General features: G+C 40.1%; 1 non-coding gene across 1 annotated transcript; it reads right to left on the minus strand.

Annotated features, from left to right (window-relative positions):
* Positions 1 to 14594: 14594 nt before the first annotated feature.
* Positions 14595 to 14701, minus strand: LOC141645650 (small nucleolar RNA R71). The gene has a single exon (XR_012545128.1). It is a non-coding gene; the product is annotated as a small nucleolar RNA R71 (small nucleolar RNA).
* Between the last annotated feature and the right edge of the window lie 4252 nt (positions 14702 to 18953).

The following is an 18953-nucleotide window of genomic DNA, read 5'->3' on the forward strand; positions in this document are numbered from 1 at the left end:
TGCGATTCCAAAACATGTTGTAGTCCGTTGGAGTCTCAGCAGATATTGGGTATCTAAACATATATGATGATAATTTATGCACTAACGATTTATTTCATGGTCTTAAGCATGACGCTCCATCTCTTGCTGACGAGTGGAGTAATACGGTGGTTGTTTTTGAAGCCTCTCCTACGCATTTTGATAAGATTTTTCATCTTTATCCTTTGATCTTTTATGCGTTAATCTTATCAATTACGTATATATGCTTTTGTATTGACCATGCACAGGAATATGATCGACTTCTAAGGGCTTTGACTTATTTTTTTAGGATGACGAAGATCGCAACGCTCGAAAAATAGAAGTCTAGCAAGACTTTAAATTTGCGCTTCTTGGGAGGCAACCCAAGCTTTTATTTATTTTTGTTTTTCATTTTCTGCAATTTAATGTTTTCGTAGAAATATAAATAAAATTACTAGACTTGACGGTGTTTATTTTTGTGGTCTGTAGGTGAAAAATGAAGAAAATGAGTATCGATGAGGTTATGCACGCTTCCCCATGCCAGAAACCCCGTTCCGGATCGTAACTTTTAAAAACGGGACGGAATTAAGAATAACGGAGAAAAGTCAAAATCCGCCTAAACTTGGCCAACTCCGATCGGGGACGCAACTTTTTCCGGAAAAAAAAAATTGCCAAATCACTTGCAAACATCATTCCTTCATCAAACTTTCAATTTTTGGCCCTTTTCTTGAATTATTGATGAATGAAAGTCCCCCGTATACATACTTATAGCTTGGGGGGAGGGTAGCTCGTCTAGTAAGTTTTCTTTGCTTTGCACTTTAGTTTATTTTCTCGCAACCCATTAGATATAACCTCTTGTCCTTCTTATTTATGTGCTTTGCGCCATTTTTGTGACACCCCCATACTCCAAGTGCCTTACCAGGACCACTCAGGTATAGAAACGTCACCATCTCGGTTACCCGAGGCAATGATAATCAAATGACGATAAAGAAACATAATTTAAATAGCAATACGGTTTAAAGAGGTTACATATCCAAAACCAAAACTGTTAAAAGTACGATACATGTTCTCAAAAACCAAATGTCTCAAACAACTAAAGTATGAAAGCGGAAGACTCTAAACTGCTCGTCGTGACTCATCCCAGCTAGCCCAAATGCCTCAAATTAAACCTGCTCAATAACTGCTCACCATCCCCGAATGGATCACCACAGTTTTTAAAACAATAAACGGGGTCAGTACTAATTACAGACATAAATCACAAAAGACAGAAGTCAAACAGCTCAATCGTTACATCAAACCCCAAACTACATAATCAATCTCCTCATAACTGACTACACACTAAAGTGTGTAGCCCTACCAGAGTACCAATCGTAACAGGTACTCCACACCGCCAGTGGGGGACCGCAGCCGTACCCACCAAATCCCCGCTCATCTTCATCGAGCGATAAATCCATGTTCATTAATGTGCACATCCCTTCTGTGGCGAGTTCCACAGAAGGCGAATCAAGGGCGTGAAGGCACTCCCGCAAGTGACTCCACTCAGCCAGGGACGCGCCCCGAAGATCACAGACAGATACACAACAACAATGATAATATTCAACAACCGTCACAATACCAACATTATACTTTAACTACAATCATCACAAAATCACCAACCACAACATGTAATTAATACCGAGTAGGGAAACCCTACCTGGAATGCAAACACAAAAGCAGACGATCTAGCAGCTATCTCAAAATCTCTCTTCTACGAACCCTCCTCCTATACACATAATCATACAATCACTACTAATACAACATATTCATAAAAACCCCCAATCCCAAAATTAGGGTTTAACCAACCTCAACCAAACGCTACAAAAACGGTATGTAGGACTTACCCTTGACACAAGGGTCACAATTATATCAAGAACAATTGAAACCGACTCCTATAATTCTGGGATTTGCCAAGAATGCGGATGAATCAAACAACGTAGTTGCAATCTCTATTTTTGTGAATTAGGTTTGTAAAAAGTGTTTAGAAAAGATAACGGAGTATTTTATATATTAATCCCGCATTATTAACAAAACCCGTCAAACATTACCCGATAACCGACTTACTCGATCAAGTAAGTAACATACTCAATCGAGTGACACTTACTCGATCGAGTGCCAAGGCTACTCGATCGAGTACCCTACAGGCAGACTACTGTTTCGTAAATTAAAACATATTTACTCGACAAAGTAAGCCCCACTCGATAGAGTACCCAGAGACTCATAAAACCGTAGTATTACAGTCTTCCCTCCTTAAAAAGAACTTCGTCCCCGAAGTTCAAACCACCACAAAATAAAAACACACTAACACACTCCTAACACAACAACCAAAAAAAAAACTCAACATAAAACTCCAACACATACTTACCAAACCAAACTCAACCCGACTCAAACAACTAGTAACTATCTCAAAATCAACACAAAAAGATGCAAAAACTCTTCGCGACCATCTCCTACCCCCCCCCCCCCCCCCCCAAAAGAAACAAGGTTACGTCCCCGTAACCATACATACCTGATAAAAAAGAAACGGGTAGCGCTCTCTCATGGCCTCCTCCGCCTCCCATGTAGCTTCCTCAACCTCATGATTAGAACAAAGAATCTTAAGCAAGACTGTCTCACCATGTCTAGTCTTCTTAACCTTCCGGTCAAGGATCTGTTTAGGCACCTCAAGATAGGACAAGGACTTATCCAGCTCTATGTTCTCCACCTCTAACACATTTGACGGGTCGCTAACATACTTCCGCAGCTGAGACACATGAAACACATTATGTACCCTATCTAAAGCATACGGTAAAGCCAACCGATAAGCAACCTCTCCAACACGGTCAAAAATCTCGTATGGTCCTATGAACTTCTGGCTCAGCTTGCCTTTCTTACCAAAGCTGATGACCTCACGCATAAGAGACACTTTCAAAAGAACCTCGTCCCTAACCTGAAACTCTATATCCCGCCGATATATATCTGCATAACTCTTTTGTCGGTCCTGGGCCGCTCTCATCCTCTCTCTGATCAGCTTAATCTGCTCTACCATCTCATGTACCATCTCTGGTCCTAAAACCACTGCCTCAGCACTATCGTCTCAATAAATCGGACTCCTACATCTCCTCCCATATAAAGCCTCAAATGACGCCATACCAATGCTGGTGTAATAGCTGTTGTTGTAAGAAAACTCAATCAAATCTAACCTCTGTCCCAGCTACCACCAAAATCCATCACACAAGCTCGTAACATATCCTCTAGAGTCTTGATTTTCCTCTCTGTCTGACCATCTGTCGCAGGATGAAATGTTGTACTCATCTTCAACGTAGTTCCCAAAGACTCCTGCAACTCTTTCCAAAACCACGAGATAAATCTCGAATCTCTTTCAGATACTATATCTTTAGGCACCCCATGCAATCTCAGCACATTCTTCCGATAAGCCATGGCTAATTGTGCCTTAGTCCATGTATTTTCATTGGCACAAAATGAGCTGACTTGGTCAGTCGATCCACTATAACCCATATCATGTTGTTTCCCTGTTGACTCTTCGGTAAAACCACGATGAAATCCATAGAAATGGACTCCCACTTCCACTTAGGTACCTCAAGAGACTGAATATTACCTTGTGCTCGTCGTTGTTCTCGTTTTACTCTCTGACATGTCAAACAACGGGCCACAAACCCAGCTGTTTCTTTCTTCATCCCAGGCCATCAGAAAGTCTTCTTAAAATCCTTGTATAGCTTGTCACCACCTGGATGTACCGAATATGGTGTGTAATGAGCCTCTGTCATGATCATCTTTTTCAGCTCCTCATCATTAGGGACACACCACCTCCCATCAAACCTCAGACTACCATCTGTATGAATAGAGAATCTAGACATTGTCCCTTTCTCTACTCCAGCTCTCCACTCTACTATCTTGGGATCCAACACCTGTTTACCGCGAATATCATCATAAAGATCAGGCTGCACTGTCAAACCTCCCATGGCATCCCCTTTCTGTATCATATGTATCCCGAACTTCCCAACCTCATCTCTCAATCTCATCAAAGATATGGCTGTGCACAAAGAATGCACACTCTTCCTACTCAAAGCATCTGCAACCACATTGGCTGTCCCTTTATGGTAGATAATATCCATGTCATAATCGCCAATCAACTCCATCCACCTCCTCTGTCTCATGTTCAACTCCTTTTGAGTGAAGATGTACTTGAGACTCTTGTGATCTGAAAATACCTTAAAGGTCGCCCCATATAGGTAATGTCTCCAAATCTTTAGAGCAAACACAACTGCACCCAACTCCAGATCATGTGTAGGATAATTCTCCTCATAAGGCTTCAATTGCCTAGAAGCATAGGCAATCACTTTACCATTCTGCATCAACACACAACCCAACCCATTCTTTGAAGCATCCGTATATACCTCAAAGTTCTCACTCCCTTCAGGCAATGTTAAGATTGGAGCTGTGGTCAAACGCTCTTTTAATGTTTGGAACGCCGTCTCACAACTCTCATCCCAACGAAACCTGTTCTCTTTCCTCATTAAAGTTCTCATAGGTCTAGCAATCTTGGAGAAATCTTTCATGAACCGTCGATAATACCCAGCTAAGCCCAAGAAACTCCAGATCTCAGCTACATTCTTCGGTGCTTCCCACTTGGTAACTGCCTCAATCTTTGCAGGATCCACATCTACCCCTTCTTTAGAAATCACATGCCCCAGAAAAGTAACTTTCTCCAACCAGAACTCACACTTGGACAACTTTGCATACAACTCATGCTCCTTCAAGGTCTGCAACACAATCCTCAGATGGTCCTCCTTAGTCTTAGAAACGACTAAGATGTCATCTATGAAAACCACCACAAACTTGTCCAAAAACTGACTGAAGACTCTGTTCATCAAATCCATAAACACAGCTGGTGTATTAGATAATCCAAACGGCATCACCACATACTCATAATGGCCATACCTCGACGTGAAAGATGTCTTTGGTATGTTCTCCTCTTTAATCTTCACCTGATGGTACCCCGACCTCAAATCAATCTTAGAAAAGACTGTTGCACCACTCAACGGATCAAATAGGTCATCTATCCTTGGCAAAGGATACTTGTTCTTCACTGTCACTCTGTTCAGCTCCCTGTAATCTATGCACAACCTCAGGCTCCCATCTTTCTTTTTCACAAACAGAACTGGTGCTCTCCACAGTGATACACTAGGTCTAATGTATCCTCTCTCAATCAGATCATCTAACTGCTTCCTTAGCTCCTCCAACTCCTTAGGACCCATCCGGTACAGTGTCTTAGAGATTGGCCCCGTCCCCGGTTTCAGCTCAACACTGAAATCTATCTCCCTCTTCGGTGGCAACCCCGGAATCTCCTCTGGAAAGACATCTGGAAACTCTCCCACAACTGGTATCTGCTCAACTGTCGGACTCTCCTCTCTGTGATCCCTCACATGGCACAAAATCAACGGGCTCCCGTTCCTCAGATAAGACTTTAAGGTCACAACTGCAATCAACTTAACTTTGGGTTTGACAACAAACCCACGATAAGACACACTAATCCCCTTAGGACCTCTCAGAGAAACTTTCTTTTGATGATAATCTATCTTAGCTTTGTACTTTCCCAACCAATCTATCCCGACTATTATCTCAAAACCGTCTAAAGGAAACTTTAGCAAGTCTACAGGTAGATCAACTTACCCAACTATCATGGATACATCTCTATACAACCTCCCACACGATACATACTCACCCGAAGATATAAAATTTTCCTCTCTTACAGACTCATACTCTCTCAAACCCAACATTTTAACATGACTCGAAGATACAAATGACTGTGATGCCCCCAAATCAAACAAAACAAAGGTATAAACACCATTAACAAGAAATGTACCGGTGATAACGTGAGCATCATCCTCAGCTACTTTCTTATCCATCATAAACAGCTTGCCACTGGTCTTCTGCCCACCTCCCTGGACAGTACTAGCTGAAGTAGCCGGTTTAGCACCCGACCCCTGGTTGTTGTTGGTGTTCGTAGCTGGTTTTTGATAATAATTACCGCCATTGCGGTTGCCCCCACCGTTGTTGTTCTGACCTCCCCTGTTGTTCCATGACCCAGCCGGTCTGTTACTCGCATAACTCTGTGCAGGACCCTGTGAAAAGTTCCCCTGTCCCGACCTTTGGAAACCCCCACTCACCGCACTGGTGCACTCATGTCTCTTGTAGCCTACACCGCCACAGTTGTAACAGGTCATACCCCAACTACCACCACTACTACCACGGCCTCGCCCGTATGAAGCCCCAGCACTAAACCCTGAGCCCGATGAATATGCTCTCGTCTAAGTGTGGTTACCCTTCTTATAGTTGGATTGACCACCACCCTCGCTCTTAGCCTTTCTCTTCTCAGCTCCCCTCTCCCTGGTCATCTCCACCAACCTCTCAGCCCTCCCAGTTCTCTCATAAACTTCCTTAACATCTGTAAGGACTCCCACTGGTAGCTTCTCCATTATCTTGGGGGTCAACCCCTTCTCAAACCTTAAAGCTAGGCTCTCCTTACTCAGCCCCATATCCTCAGCGTACCTAGACTTCTCATTAAACTTACGGTAGTACTCAGCCACCGTCATATCAGATGTAATCTTAAACTCATCAAACTCTTCCCTTAGCTTACTCCTCATATGCTCCGACACAAACTCACGTCTCATAGCTTTCCTGAACCCATCCCAAGGTATTGTAGGTAATCCCTGCTTCATATACATCTCCCTAGCACTCACCTTGACCTTATCCCACCACTCACCTGCCGCTTCCCTCAAGTAGAACGCAACTTGTTCCACTTTCAACTCATCCGGACAATGAACTAACTCCAGGATATTCTCCATCTCCCTATGCCAATTATCCAGAAGAATTGGCTCCCGAGTTCCCTTATACTCTTTCAGACTGAACCTAGATATGTGGATGGTGATCTTGGAGTGATCAACTTCCTTATACTTTCCCACTCTCTTCAAAGCCTCCGTAAGACCATCTTAGTGCTCCAACATCTTCACTATATCACCAATGTTCATGTCTCAGCTCTAGCATACAAGGCGTTTTTCTTTGGCGGCATCTTGCAACTATATAAGAAAAGGTAGACATAAACATGCATACTATAACCCAAAACACGTATATAACCTGTACAGAACCCACTCGATTGAGTACCAGAACCCACTCGATCGAGTTGAGGCCACTCGATCGAGTGCCCAACCTACTCGATCGAGTGCCCCGACTCCAGAACCTGATCAGACCTCTGCTCAAAAACATACTCGACCCAGCTGACAAGCCACTCGATCGAGCGGACCCTACTCGATCCAATGCCCCTATGTACTCGATCGAGTACCCAAAAACATGATTCTGCCCAGAAAACACTAAACTACCTACTCGACCGAGTTACACCCACTCGATCGAGCACCTCACCTACTCGATCGAGTGCCCCCCACTCGATCGAGTCATGCAGAGTCGTATACACTACCCGCATGTTCATCTCACCATTCCAACATAATATACAATTTCTATAATTTCAATAAAATAACAACAACTACGCATGCACGCAACTCATTATAAAATCAATAAAACTATTTATTCACACCACTAACATGCCACATTATAAATAACCAAAATGATTTTCATCCAATTCAATATACAAATCACATATTTTCCAACTTCTACTCCACACCTCCAACAATTCACACCGCCTGCTTTTATGCACACATACAAACTAAAATACAACACATACGACCCTGACACGTACCCTATGTGACCGGTTCAAAATTGTAGGGCGAGTTCACGACTTTAGGACATCTCCCAAGCCTTTCCATTAGCTCCTACAGCTTCTACCCCGGGTTCATTTTAATTTGACCCCTATGTTCATTAGATTCATTGGTTACAGGTTTCAGGATCGTCGCTCTGATACCACTTTGTGACACCCCCATGCTCCAAGTGCCTTACCAGGACCACTCAGGTATAGAAACGTCACCATCTCGGTTACCCGAGGCAATGATAATCAAATGACAATAAAGAAACATAATTTAAATAGCAATACGGTTTAAAGCGGTTACATATCCAAAACCAAAACTGTTAAAAGTACGATACATGTTCTCAAAAACCAAATGTCTTGAACAACTAAAGTATGACAGCGGAAGACTCTAAAATGCTCGTCGTGACTCATCCCAGCTAGCCCAAATGCCTCAAATTAAACCTGCTCATTAACTGCTCACCATCCCCGAATGGATCACCACAGTTTTTAAAACAATAAACGGGGTCAGTACTAATTACACGACATAAATCACAAAAGACAGAAGTCAAACAGGTCAATAACTAAAGTATGTTTTCTGGTTCCTTCTCCATCTCCCTTCTTCCCTTTTCATTCTTCATTCTTCACCCTCTCTATAATATTCTAACTAATATGAATCCACATCATGCTATTTTATTAGTAGGACGTAGAAGCATTCATGTAGATAAGCTCCACAAGAAGCAAGTATTATTGGCCTTAAGTAGGCCTTTTAACGTATAAGTACTATGTAGGTCTGTTAATTTCTATTTTACCAGAAAAAAACTCTCTAATCAAAAACCTCAAAAATCACAATTGAAGGTCACTAAAAACGCCAAATATTTGGTTGCTACACTTGTTTCCGCCCTCAAAAACCCATCAGGAATACCCATACTAAGATCATGCTTGACCAAACTCATTGACATGGTATAACAATGTTCATCATCAATATCATCATTTCTACGAACTACCTCAATACCATCATTATTGCATTGATTCCGTTTATGATGCTTCGCTGCGAAATCATTGAAACAGTGGTTAAAATTGTTGGGGTTTTGTCCGTGGTTTCGATTGAGGTGAATGAATGATTTTTAAAGATAGTTTGATTTTAAAGGGTTTGGTTATGAAGATTGTGGGGTGTGATAATTTCGGATTCGAGGAGGGAGATTGTTGATGTTTTGTTGAATGTTTGATTTGAGGAGGGAGGTTCTGGGTTTTAATTAGGTTTTGCCATGGCATTGAAGCATTCTACTGTAATTGTTAGCGGTTTTGAATGATTTAGGGAGAAATTAATTTAGGGATTTGATTGATTTAGGGTTTTAAGGGTAAGTAAACATGTTGGGTGTACTGTAATTGCGTTTGTGAAAATGAAGAACTTCAAGGTAAATAGTCAGGGTAACCAGTTGTACAGGTTTCCCTTCCATGGGTCTAACAAAAGTTAAATGATGTAAAAGTTTGGTTTTTTCTCGGTTAAACAATAAGTTGTATTAATATGAGAAGATAGGCCTTAGTTTGGATTAATCCCATGAAATAACCCTTATTCTTATATGTTGGGATAATTGCGACATGGGGATGTCTTGACATAGTAGGTGGGAGATGGAAAATGAACCGAATAGGCTTGATCTTGACTATTGGCAAGCTATAAAATTGGTAAGGTAGAACCTCTTTGGGGCGATGCAACCATATCCGGTCTCTCTTAGGTGAATGTAGGTCTCCTTATGGTGTGTGTTTCATCAAAACGCATAAGTATGGTCTTCATTTCATCTCGTTATAAGCATGCATTCATATGTTGTTAGCATTTTGGAGCTATTCACATGATTAAATTTGCGTCTTTGAACCCCTTCACAAAATTGATCCCTAGTTACATAGACATATTGCCGACCTTGTTGATCTAGTAGCTTTGATTATTGTGTTTGGGTGCTTATTTGGGATTTATTTTATCTTGAAATATCATTGTGAGCTTGGTCTTAATACTCTTGAAGAAGAAATGAGAACAAAAGGAAAAAAAAGGAAAAGGAAAACATTGAAAAATTGATGAAAAATGATGAGAAAAGAAAAGATGAAGAAAAAAAAGAGAAAAAAAAAGCATGAAAGGAAAAAAGAAGAAGTATGATTTGAATTGAAAAAAAGAAGAAGAAGTTGTTGTAGGAAATTCTCATATTTTATTATCATCTTTTGGAGAATTTTATTATGGTTTGAATTACAATATTAGGTTAGTTTCGGGATTGAGCATCCTTATATTTTGGATAGTTGCTAGCTTAACTTAAGCTCCACATTTTCATAATTCATTTGTTCCACTTTCTACCCATGTCTTTTATCCTTCTTCTTACCCATTTGGCTTCTTTATCATGCTTGCATATGATTGTTTTTGACTTGTAGTTTTGAAATGATTACCATATTAGATTGCGGTCCCATTCTCATGAGTCGAGGATAAGTGAGTGTTTTCACACAAAAATGTCATTTCACATACAAATGAGTTTGAGTGCATCGTGATAGTCCATAAGTCAAAAGATCATCCAAGAGCTTAAAGGTTCATTCAAAGTCTTTCGTGCTACGCCGTCATGTAAATCTCATCCATGTTTTTGCATTATTCCTTATGCCCATCTTGTCTCAGGTTTTGAATCATTATGTTTAGCTTGTTTTAGGATATTGCGATTGATGGGATATGGTTTCTTGCTTGGGGACAAGCAAGAGTTTAGCTTGAGGGAGTTTGATGTGTCCATTTTATATATAGTTTAACTCCCTATTTTAGCTCTATTTATTTGACTATTGCGCTTTATTTAGTGTTTTTGTGAGCTAATATTGCATTCTAGGTGTATTGCTCGTATTTGTTACATTTTGTAGGAATCTAAGTGATCGGAAGCTTTTTCCCATCATTTTAGCAAACATCGGAATTTACAAGGCTAAGTAGAGGCAAGCTTGATGATGCATGGCAATTTATAAGGAGTGTTGATCCAAGGAAAAATGACACTAACTTATGTTAGTAGAAAAATGAAGAAATGAGCCCAAGTATAAAATCAAGTGTTAAAGCCCAAGTAGATAAGATGGGAGAATGCCTTGTATGCTCATCTTAGGATGCTCTTTGGATGCTAATTGTGCAATTAACCGGGTACTTAAAGATGAGATTAATGGCTCACATTGGATCCACTTGGCAATTACTCAAAAATTGAAGGAAAATTATGAGTGTGCTTAGGATGCCATTTTGGATTCCTTTGCAAATTTTACTCCCTTATTCTTAAATAAAGGGTGTTGATCAACACACCTTTACACACTTTTACACACCATTTTTCTTAGTATTTTCTACACTACTTTCATGTTCTTAGTTTAGTTTAGATTAGATTTACTATAAACAATTTCCTTTACGCATTTCAATTTATATTACAATTTCCATTTCAAGTTATATTCAAGTAATTTATAATTGCATTGTTCTTCAATTCCATTTCTGTTTCCATTAAAGTTAATTATATTCCTATTTTCATTATGTTTATCATTTCAATTGTCATTTGTTTAGTTTACATTTATATTATGCTAGAGTAGTCTACCTTGTCTAGGGAATGAAGGGAGCCATGCATAAAAAGTATTTGTAACATTGATAAGTCCATTTTATATAGACTTTATCTCCTTATTTTAGCTCCATTTTGTATGACATTATGCACTAACCTTAGTGATTTTGAGCTAATATTGTATTTCTAGTTGCTTTTCCATGCTCTATCATTTTTTGTAGGTACTTAAGGTTTAAGGAGCTTAATTCCACATATTTGTAAGCATTAGGATACAAGGCCAAGTTAAAGAAGAAGTATGGACTAACAAGAAGAGAATGCATGGACTTGTTTAACCAAAAGTGATGGACTAATGTGAGAAAATGGAAATCAAATGCAAATGAAAGTCAAGCCCAACCCAAGGTCCAAGTCAAAGTGGAAAAAAATAGGATTCCAAGCTACCTAGGATGCCAAAGGATTAGGTCTTAACCGGTGATTAATCGCTCAATTAATCACCCACATAGGATACTCCTAGGAATTAAGAAGGGATTTAATGGAAACGGGCTGGAAACACACGACCCCGATTGGGGCCGCATGTCCCTAGCTCGTTTACGTTTCATCTCCCTACCCTATATAAAGGGGTATCACTTCATAGCTTAGATATCTTATATTTTTATGTCTCATATACTTTACATAGCCTTAAGCACTATAATTCTTTCAATAGTTTTCATAATAGTTTACAAATTGTTAAGCTTTCCTTAGTTTAATCTTTCAATATTTTGTTCTACATTCAAGTTATTATTCAAGCATTTCTTATTCAAGTTAATTTGGTTATTTGTCCTTGATGTAACCATAATTGGCGCATATTTAGCCCCCGAATTACCATTGTTTCCATGCTTTTTAGTGCCTATTTGGGTCATTTCTTATCTTTAGTTCTTTGTTTTGCATATTCTTTGAGATTTTGATCCCTTGGTAGGAAAGGAGTAAGAATCTTGCATTTTCGTGGCAAAACGAGGCTAAATTGATTGTATTCAATGACCAAGCATCAAGGAGAGACAAGAGTAGAAGGCCTTTGTACATAGCATAGTAGAAGAGCATTGTTGAGAAAGGATCCTTGAGTCCCCAAGGAAATCCCCAAGGAATTCATGAAGAAAAGGGAAGAAAAGAAGAAGAATTGACGCTGCCAGACAATCCGAACGGATTGTATACAATCCGCCCGTCCGTCCAGCCCAATCCGAGCGTCCCTCAAAGGAATCCGCTCGGATTCCCCCTCGCCAATCCGAGCGTCTTGCCCAAGGATCCGCTCGGATTCCTCAGCCCAGATCCGACCGTCCCGACTCCCATCCGCACGGATTTCAGTACAGCACGTTTTCATTCTTCAAAGCTACGATTAGAGAAGCCCTTCTCTCAGAAAATACCGGAGTCTCCTTGCTCAACTTAAAAAGTGTAATTACTAGTTTAGCCCTTAGTTAACCCTAATGCATCCTCCCTAATTTTTACTATAAATACCCCATTAGTCTAATTAGAGGAGCATGTTCTTCTTATCAATAATTAGTGTAGTTAATATCAATCAAATCTCTCTTCAATATTGTAATCAAGTATTAATCAAGTTTTAATCCAAGTTTTAGTTCTTTAATCTCTCTCTTGTTCTTACTTTATTTTGGGTAATTGAAGATTATTTGGGTTATTATTGGGAGATTGACAACCTCTCAATCTAGGATTCAAGTACTTCTATTATTCTTGCTTTATTATTGGAATCATTAGTAGGTATAATCTCTTAATCCCTTTTTAATTATTGCTAATTACTTTCATTTATTCATCATGTTTCATTATGTTAGTATGATTGACAACCTTTCTAGCATGATCAATATGATAATGAGTGAGTAGTCTCTTAGCTAGGGTTTAATGGGTGATTAGGGGGAAACCAACATGGGGAATGATTCATGCTTAAATTAATATGCTTTCATATCTTATTTGCTTGCTTGTTTTGATCTTAATACATGCACATGTTATATTTGATGAAATGCTAAGCCTATGAATCCTTGCATTTACTATCATCTTCTATCCTTTCAACTTGACTTGTAAGACATAACCCAACTCGAGTCTTGTTAGACCATGCATGTATTGAGTAGGAAAGATTAAGTCGACTTGTAGGTGTTGTACAATCTAATCGATTCGGCTCCGGGACCCAAACTTTCCTAGGATTGTAAGATATAACCCAACTCAATCCATCACAACAATAATTGCTTGCTTATAATTTGAGAACATGTTTGTATGATCATATCCCATGATTCCCCTATGAACCCATGACACCCTAGTGCCTTTAATCAATTGTTTACACCCCTTATTTTATTCATCTTGCTAGTTTATTTTCATTGCTATTTTAGTTTAGTAACCTTCTACATCAACCCAATTTGTGACACCCCTTAGACACTACTAGTTACAATAGAATTCTCATTTCAATACCCGTCCCTTGGGATCCGACCTTTACTTGCCTCTTTACTAATTGTAGAGTTGTTTGTGAAGTATAAATTGTGTTTTGTATCGACCATTGACCAACGACCACATATGCTTAATTGTGAACACGAAATGGCCTCGATCAAAAATGGCGCCGTTGCCGGGGACGGTGTTTAATTGATTTAGGATTTCTTTTATTGTTTTTAGTTGTGTCTTTTTCACCTTGGGGAAGTAAAACTCCTCAAGGATTGTTCTAATTGTTTTCGAGTTGTTTGATATTTTGCATGTCTAGAAGGTTACAAAGAGATTTGTTACCTTTTGACCGTGAAATCGAAAGAACCTTGACGAATAATAGGAGAATTGTTAGGAGGAATTTGGGAGGTGTTGGTGAAGTTGTTCAACCCACTAGTGAGTTTGTCAATCCTTTCGCAATAGAAGGAGAAGAGAACCCATTAAACAATACCACACAAAATCCACCTACAATGCCTAAATTCTCGTCACACTCTATACCCACCGGGGAGGATTTACCAAATGGTACTCCTACCCCGCAACATCTCACCGTTAATTTTATTGCCAAGTCCGCCTTCATCCAACTAGTTGAGAGGAGCCAATTCGGGGGAATGCCTAGTGAGGACCCTCATTCTCATATGGAAACCTTTTGCGATTATTGTGAAGCTATCTCTCAAACGGGCGTGACTCAAGACCAAATAAGATGGGTCTTATTTCCTTTTTCGTTAATCGGCACCGCAAAGCAATGGTTGAAGGGCCTTGATAAGGCCACCCTTGGAATAGATTCTTGGAAGAAGTTAGCTCTAGCTTTCTACAAAAAATTCTACCCACCGGAAAAGACTAACATGCTAAGAGCTCAAATTACGAGTTTTAAGCAAAGGGATGAAGAATCTTTGTATGAAGCTTGGGAGCGGTTCAAAGGTATTTGTCGCTCATGTCCTCACCATGGACTTAGCGAATGGTTTTTAGTGCAACAATTTTGGAATGGTTTATATGAAGATTCAAGGAACATTCTCAATATGGGATCAAATGGAATGTTCACCGAAGTTGATGACAATCAAACATGGAACAAGATTGAGGAAATGGCGGTCCATAATTCACAATATAGTAGACCTCGCAAGGCTACTAGAGGAGGAAAGTATGAAGTGGACTCCGTTACTCAATTGGGTGCTCAACTTAGTGCTCACATTGACACAATCAACTTGAAGTTTGAACAAGCTATGGCTAGACTTGAGGAAAACTCAAAAACATCAAAGCATCATGTCAATGCCATGACGGCATCCTCATCAATCCCAAGTGGGATATGTGAGAATTGTGGAACCTTGGGTCATGACTCAAGTGAGTGTAGGGGAACAACCGAACAAGTTAATGCTTTCCAAGCTTACAAAAGTGGTACCCCTTATTCAAATTTTTACAATGAAAACACCAAGTTCCATCCAAATCTCTCATACAAAAGCCAAAATGTTCAAAACCCTCAAACAACATACACTCCACCACCCATGAGAAATCAAAATCAAAGACCCTTTTTCAATCAAAACCAAGGCTACCAAAATCAAAATCCATACAATCACCACAATGACCAAGGTTTTGATGTCCAAAAAGCGGTCCTCCAAATGCAAAAGAATCAACAAGAATTTTTCACTCAAATGCAAAAAGATAGCCAAGCAAAAGACACCACCATCAACAACATTCTAGCTCACACCAAGATGTTGGAAACACAATTGACCCAACTAGCATCTTCAAGCTCACAAAGACAAAAGGGGCAATTACCACCTCAAAGTAATCCCCCTAGACATGAAACGGTTAGTGCCATTCACTTGAGAAGTGGTACAAGATATGAGGCACCGAAGGAGCAAGTTGAGGATGAAGTTGTGAAAGCTAGTGAGAATGAAGTTGTGGTGCAAAGCCCCAAAGAAGGGGAATCATCAAAGGAAGAAAGTTCAAAGAAAAATGAAGACAAAGCCAAAGAGAAGGAGCCCATTGTGATTAGACTTCCTTTTCCAAGTCGTCAAGCCAAGCCCAAATTTGATGATCAACTTGGAAAGTTCATGGAAATTGTGAAGAACTTAGAAGTCTCAATTCCTTTCACGGAATTAATCAATCACGTTCCGGCCTATGCAAAGTACATGAAAGATATCCTCACAAAGAAGAAGTCGATCCGGAAACTTGAGACTATCGCCTTCACTAAGGTGAGTAGTGCAATACTTCAAGGGAGTTCACCTCCAAAGTTAAAGGATCCGGGAAGCTTCTCAATACCGTGTACCATTGGCGACACAACGATCAACAAAGCCTTATGTGATCTAGGGGCTAGTGTGAGTGTCATGCCGTACTCGGTTAGTAAAAGGTTGGGAATGGGAGAGCTTAAATGCACCAATATCACTCTTCAAATGGCCGATAGATCGACGAAGACACCATTAGGGATATGGGAAGATGTCCCCGTGCGAATTGGGAAGTTTTTCATCCCGGTGGACTTTGTCATTGTTGATATGGAGGAAGATTCCAACATTCCAATCATCTTAGGAAGACCTTTCCTACACACCGCGGGTGCGGTGATTGATGTGAAACATGGAGAGCTCACTCTAGAAGTGGGAGATGAAAGCATAACTTTTAATCTTGACAAGACCATGAGAGCTCCTCGTTTGCATGAGCCATGTTTTATGATTGATCATTATAGCCGGAAGGATGAAAGGAAGAAATCGGAACTCCAATGGAGGAAGAAAGTTGAAGATGCTCCATTCAAAGAGCAAGTGAATTGTGACAAGGAGAGCTTGCAAAGCTCATCAAAATCAACCAAGGAAGAAGAAGATGGCCTCATTGGCCAAGAGAAGAAATTGGGAGAGTTGTCTCCATCTAAGCAAGAAATTTTCAATGATCAACTCAATGAAGTTTGTGGTCTTTGGGACGACGAATTTGAAGGGATCTTTAATCCCTACATTGGGCATGCCATCGATCATGATCAACAACAAGGGCCACGGTCTATTGAGGACCTCTACCATAACAATGAACAAGCTTTTGATTACTTCTTCAAGGTGTTGAGCAACATCAACAACACCTTGAACATGCCCCCTTGACATCTCATCAAGAATGAGAGTTTGGTGGAGTCCTCCCTAAACCACCACTTGTAAATATTTCGAACTCCCTAACTTACATTTAATTTTTGTATTGCATTTTTGTCATTTTTGGATTTTATTTACTTTGATCAAAATAATTGTCATGAAAAGAGAGAAGTGAGGGAGGGATTAACAATTTTAATTGATGTGTAGTGCTTTACCTTAGTGTGGGGATGGCAATTGCCTAGGCTATTCATGCCTTAGTAGTGCCCCCACAATGAAGAACACAAGATTTGAAAGAAAGAAAGAATGATAAGGGAATGCGTTTGTGCACGGATGGAACTGAATCCGTGTACACAAGGACCAATCCGAGCGTATTCCTGAGAATCCGCCCGTCTGAAGAAGATCCGAGCGTCCTGCTGAGAAGACGCCCGTCTTGGGCTGTGCTGAAATTGCAAAATTCTTGACTGTCAAAGAATCCGAGCGGATTTCTGGAAAGACGCCCGTCTCACAGAATCCGTCCGTCTTGTGAACAATCCGCCCGTCTTGCAGCTGAAGAAAAACAAAGAAAAATCTCTGGACTAGAATTCGTCCGTCCTGCACGAAATCCGCCCGTCCCATCACAGAAGAATCCGCCAGTCTCTAGGCGGGATTTTGAAAATTTTGAAGCTGTAGAATCCGCACGGATTGCGCCCAATCCGCACGGATTGTCCCTGCGTCTTGAAAAATCTCGACTTCTTTATAACCCATCCCACCTTCATTCATTCATTCATTCATTCATAAACACTACCCACAACATCAAAACCCTCATCCTCTCCATCTCAAAAACAAAAACCCTCAACAAAATCCACCAAAATCAAATCAAACCATCTTTCAAACAACAAATCAATCACTCCATCTTCAATAATAATCAAAACCAAGCACAAAATCTTCACCTTTGAGTCGATTTTTGTTCTCATAAAGGCAAAGCCTTTCACCTTCAAATCGATTTGGGCATTCTACAAATTGAAGATTTTTGACTCTTTTCTTGGTTAGTTCATCAAATGGCAAGAACAAAGGGAGCAACAAAGGCAACAAAGGCACCAAAAGCAAAAGCTCTCTCTCAAAGGCAAAAAGCTCTCCAAACAAAGAAAGCTTTGGCAATGGTGGTATCAACACCAAACTTGGAAGTGCAGCAACAACAACAAATTTCTATGGAAGCATCACCTTCTACTCCGGTAATCGATCAACTCTTGCATTTTCCGGAGGTAACTTTCATTTCCGATACCCATAGAAATACATTTGTCAAGTTTGCTATGAAACAAATTCAATCCACGAAATTCATATGTAAAGATGCTTTGGAGAAATTGGGTGTTCTTGAACAAACAAAAGCCTTTTTCAATGCCATGGGTTTGAAGAAATTGTTTGAAATGAAGGAAGTAACATACCCCTCCCTTGTCTTGGAATTCTTAAGTTCTTTAAAAGTGACAAAAGTTGAGAATAGGGAAAATATTGAGTTTCGTCTAGCTAACACTAGTAGACGCATTACCTTTCCGGAATTGGGTGAAATTTTGGGTCTTAGCGATGAACATAAATTTTATAAGCAATATGAGAAGTATGACCCCGAGCCTCTTTGGGAGGCAATCTCCGGGAAGAAATTTGAAGATTTTCATGCTTGTCGTGCTCTTTTGGTCCATCATCCGGGCATAAGAGTATGACACAAAGTTGTGGGAAATACCATAATTGCTAGGAAAGACACCAATCATTTCACAGGACTCGATTTTATTCTCCTTGAATCAACTTTGAATATTGGAAGAATTCACACCAAGCCTTACAATTCTTTGAGGCTATTGGTTGATAGATGGCTCCATGTAGATAGTGGGAAGAAGGGTACAACCGTTATTGTTAATGGCGGCCTAGTCACGGTCCTAGCCAAGCACTTTGATCCTAATTTCAATAAGGATAACAAGTACAAGGCAAAGGAAGGTGGCCATCTTATTGATATGTCCATCATGATTAACAAGTTTAAGTGGGTTGCTCACAATCCCCTTGACACCAAGTATGGGTGGCTTACTAGTGAGGCTCGATTATTCACTTTACCCGCAAAGATTTGCCGTCTTAGTGTCCACCGGACCAACTATTTACTTCCCCTATCCGAAGAAGCCGAGTACATCA

This window comes from Silene latifolia, chromosome 2 (genome assembly GCF_048544455.1).
Source record: "Silene latifolia isolate original U9 population chromosome 2, ASM4854445v1, whole genome shotgun sequence".
NCBI lineage: Eukaryota > Viridiplantae > Streptophyta > Magnoliopsida > Caryophyllales > Caryophyllaceae > Silene > Silene latifolia.